Source organism: Octopus bimaculoides, chromosome 28 (assembly GCF_001194135.2).
Source record: "Octopus bimaculoides isolate UCB-OBI-ISO-001 chromosome 28, ASM119413v2, whole genome shotgun sequence".
NCBI lineage: Eukaryota > Metazoa > Mollusca > Cephalopoda > Octopoda > Octopodidae > Octopus > Octopus bimaculoides.
This window is the reverse complement of record NC_069008.1, coordinates 4,477,785-4,482,235: the sequence shown is the minus strand read 5'-3', so window position 1 is coordinate 4,482,235 and position 4,451 is coordinate 4,477,785. Positions and strand designations below refer to the sequence as shown.

The 4,451-nt window shown below is 35.6% G+C and overlaps 1 protein-coding gene across 4 annotated transcripts in view; it reads left to right on the top strand.

Moving 5' to 3' along the window:
- LOC106876586 (sulfotransferase 1B1) overlaps positions 1–4,451 on the top strand; it is a 37,550-nt gene that overhangs the window by 3,723 nt on the left and 29,376 nt on the right. For 2 of the 4 annotated variants that reach the window (XM_014925192.2, XM_014925193.2), the window contains exon 2: positions 3,982–4,054. The exons of the other annotated variants lie outside the window; for them this stretch is intronic. The gene's annotated coding sequence lies outside the window, so the exon portion shown is untranslated. The remainder of the gene's footprint in view (positions 1–3,981; positions 4,055–4,451) is intronic. 4 annotated transcript variants of the gene reach the window in all.

Sequence of the window (4,451 nt, the reverse complement as noted above, 5' to 3'; positions counted from 1 at the left end):
TATATATATATATATATATATATATATGTATACATACATACATACACACACACACACGTACACACATACACGTACACACACAAACACACACACACATACACACACACACACACACAATAACTCTGCAAGCAATATTTCCAGAATCTTCAACTTTAATATGTAATTTGCATCTATACAACTTCATATTCGATTGTAATAATGGAATAAGCAGATGTGCTTCAAGAGGAAACAAATGGGATTTTACCCTAGAGACTTACATTGTCACAAACATATTTTAACTTACCTAATTTGCCTTTAGCTGTTGAAATATGTTACAAACATATTTTAACTAACCTAAACTTTGCTTATGGCTAAACACTGCTTGGTGCTAACATTTCAGTAATTTCCAGGACCTAGCAGTCTACTGATGCAAATCAGTCAATGTTGTTGACTGTATTTTAGATAAAGTTATAGTTTTATAAGATCTGTTCAGCATTGCTCCTCTTAGGTATTTCCCATTGATATAAGCTAAGAAGCTAGAAACATAAATTTCTGGGAATCCTGATAGATGGCGACACTGAACACCTTTTTACCTTAAGAGAAATTTTTTTCTCTACAGTAAATGCAGTGCTTTTTAGCAGTTGAAATATGTTACAAACATATTTTAACTAACCTAAATTTTGCTTATATATATATATATATATATATATATTACGATAAAAAAGTAAACCTTGAACACAGAATAGCAGTGAAATCAGCTTAGAAGATAGAGTAAATACCCTAAGAAGACAGAAAAATGTGGCTAGCAAGACAGTACAAAGAATTGAACCTAGTACCTCTCAAATTCCCTATCAGTTCCCTGTATCATGAAGCTAAGTGATCCCCGACAACAAATGCAGCTTTTTATAATGCTAAATAATACCTTTTGGAATGTGAGAACCTTTTTTATAAACAAACTTTGAGGCGTCGAGTGAGTTGGTATTTTACAGAAAATAAAGTAAATCTCAAATGCAGAATTGCTGTGCAAACAGTCTAGAAGATAGGGTATATACCCTTAAAAGACAGAAAAAAGTTGCTACAGAGAATTGAACCCTTTACCTCTCAAATTCCGTATACACAAAATATTTCTTTCAGTTTCCATCAACCAATTTCACTTACAAGATGTTGTTTGGCCTAGGGATATAGTAGAGGACATTTTGCCCAATGCTCATACATTGGGACAGTTCTGCTGCTACGCTCACTCATCATACCACATAACATCAGTCACTGACACACTCCAATCTCTGACCACATGCCCTCTGTCTCCTCATTCCGTCTTGTGAAACACTTTTTGTATTGATCGATTATGAGAGTGGGCTGAAAATTTCACTGACTGACTATGAAAGAGTGGTGCTTGCCTATGAAATCTTGCATGCATTAATTTCAACTCTCCTTATTAATAACTGCATTGTTTCTTTCCAGATAAACTGACATCTGACTGTTCAAAGAAGACTTTAAAGGCAACTAGTAGTAACTTCTCTTGAAAATCATCAGAATTTGGCATCGTGGTGTTATCAAGTATCTGCAGAAAAAGGGTTTGCTCTGAAGGACTCACATGGTTGCTACATTAGGGGATGACATTCCAACTTCATCAAAAGTGCAAAAATGGGCAGCTGAATTTATGAGGGGAAGTGAGAGATTTCAAGATGTCCCAAGGTCTGTAAATCCTGCAGCTGTCATTACTGGAGAAAACATTGATCATGGTAATGGATGACAAGCGATTGACTATAAATCAAATAGTTGATGCTATTAGCATATCCCGTGAGAGAGTTGAGAATATTCTGCATTATGCACTTGGCATGATGAACATTTCTGCTACCACCGAAGTAAACATTGATTGTGTTTACCATGTAGTGATGGATGACAGGTGGTTGATTATTGATCAAATAATCAATGCTATTAGCATATTCTGTGAGAGAGTTGAGAATATTCTGCACAATGAATTTGGCATGATGAAGGCTTCTGCTCAGTGGGTGCCATGTCTTCTGATACATGATCAAATGTACACCACGATGATCATGCTCAAGAAAATCTGACATTATTTGCGGTAAATCCAGTTGGTTTCCGTGAACATTTCCTGACCCAGGATGAGTATTGGGTTCATCACTTTGAGGCAGAGACAGAGAGTACAATCCATCTAAAGAAGGCCAGTGTTGTTTTGTCTGAAGGGAAGGTGCTGACCTCAGTTTTGGGGGATGCAATAGGCATTGACTATCTACAAAAGGGCCACACCATCATTGGAGTGTACTATGCCAACTTGTTGAGGTAGTTATAAAAGACTGTCAAGACCAAATGGTTAGGAAAACTGTTGAAGGGGGTCTTGTTTCATCGGGGCAATACTCTAGCACTTAAGTCCTTCATTTCAATGGCTTCTGTACATGACTGTTGCTTTGAACTGGTTGATCACCCTCTCTATTCTCCAGATTTGGCCCCATCTGACTATCATCTGTTCCCCAACATGAAAAAACACTTGGCTAGGAACCAATATTGCAGTGATCATCATCATCATCATCGTTTAACGTCCGCTTTCCATGCTAGCATGGGTTGGACGATTTGACTGAGGACTGGTGAAACCGGATGGCAACACCAGGCTCCAATCTGATTTGGCAGAGTTTCTACAGCTGGATGCCCTTCCTAACGCCAACCACTCAGAGAGTGTAGTGGGTGCTTTTACGTGCCACTGGTACGAAGGCCAGTCAGGTGGTACTGGCAACGGCCACGCTCAAAATGGTGTATTTTATGTGCCACCCGCACAAGAGCCAGTCCAGGGGCACTGGCAACGATCTCGCTCGAAAATCCTTACACATGTCACGGGCACAAGTGCCAGAAAGGCGACACTGGGCACAGGTGCTATCCCAGCATCGCCTTTCTGATGATGATGTCATATCTACTGTTGATGACTTTTTTTTTACTAACAGGATGAAAGCTTGTTCACCAATGGGATTCAAATACTGCAACATAATAAAAGTGTGTAGACTGCAAGGGGGATTATGTTGAAAAATAAACCCTTTGTGGTCACATTCCATGAGAATATCTTAGTCTGCCTATGATATTTCAGCCAACCCTTGTATATTATTCTATTTATATTGGTTTCATGTTATTGTTTTCTTTACTGCTTATTTACATTTTTATACTCACTTCTGTCACTTTAAAACTATTGTTTCCTTAAATATCGATATAAATAACTGCAACATATGTTATCAAACTGAGCATAGTAAAAGACTGAAAATATATAGTTTAACTTAAAACAGTTTGTAATGTACTTTTTAAAAGTGATTATGACTGTTTCTACAATTGTATTAAAAAGAGCCAATAGCATGCTGGGTTAGTTTAAGGTTTAAAAAAGTTTTTGTTTTTTTTTCAAAAAGAAAAATAAGTAACAGGCAGATACTATATTTTTTAAGAAGAAATACTATTTAAAATATAGTGAGTTCACATGTGTGTGTGTGTGTGTATAATGTGTACACAAAAAGACTTACACATTTGTCATTGATATATATTTATCTCTGGCCAACCTGACATAGCTAAGTAACTAATCGTAACCATCTTCCTACGTATCTCCCTTCATTTTTCTCAAAGTACAAAACTTCTACTAAACTCATTTTCTCCTTGCCTCTCACCACTGTATATCAACTGAAGTACTCCATTTGTCTCACTACCATATTTCACACTTGTGAAGTACTCTATGTATTTTTCTCACATGAATCACAAGTTTCCTGTCAAACTCTTCCCTTGTATGATATACTACTCACATTCTGTTAACTCTAGAGTATTTTAATATTTGATTAAATCTCCTGTATTTTATGTTCTGTAAATTATAAATCTGGTTCTTGTTACTTTTATCTCCCATACATTGGCTTCCTATTTGGGGTCATAAAATATTTCAGTTTTGTTTAATTGCTGACCCCTTTATAAAATTTCGCTAAGACTACCTTTGAAATAATGCCCACATATTTTCTGCAGACATTTGACCAATAGCAGTTCATCCTGCAGCATAAGTACTGTAAATTCTACCTGGATTGGTGTAGTTCCAAAGGTAAGGTGTGGTTGCTAATTTTTTTTAAAATGCATTCCTGAGGGAGCTAGCTAATTACAATAATACTTGTAAAACCTGTGGTTTATGATTAAACAATTTTCAATTAAATCTAAATGTAAACTCGACATGATAATTTTTCATAGATAGAATAAAATGGATTGTGTGGCTTTTTTTTTTTACTAATGTTAAAAATCAATTTTTATAAAATGTTCCATTTAGATTCGCAATTCTCTCTCAAAATAATTTATATAAAATACTTATAAAATAAGTGTTGCGTGCAAAAAATATTGGAACAATTTACGGCAAATGGCATGTGTAAATGAACTTTCTTTTAAGGGAGAGAATTCTGCTTCTATTAACGTTCTTGAAAATATTAAGGTTTTTTAAATATTTTAAT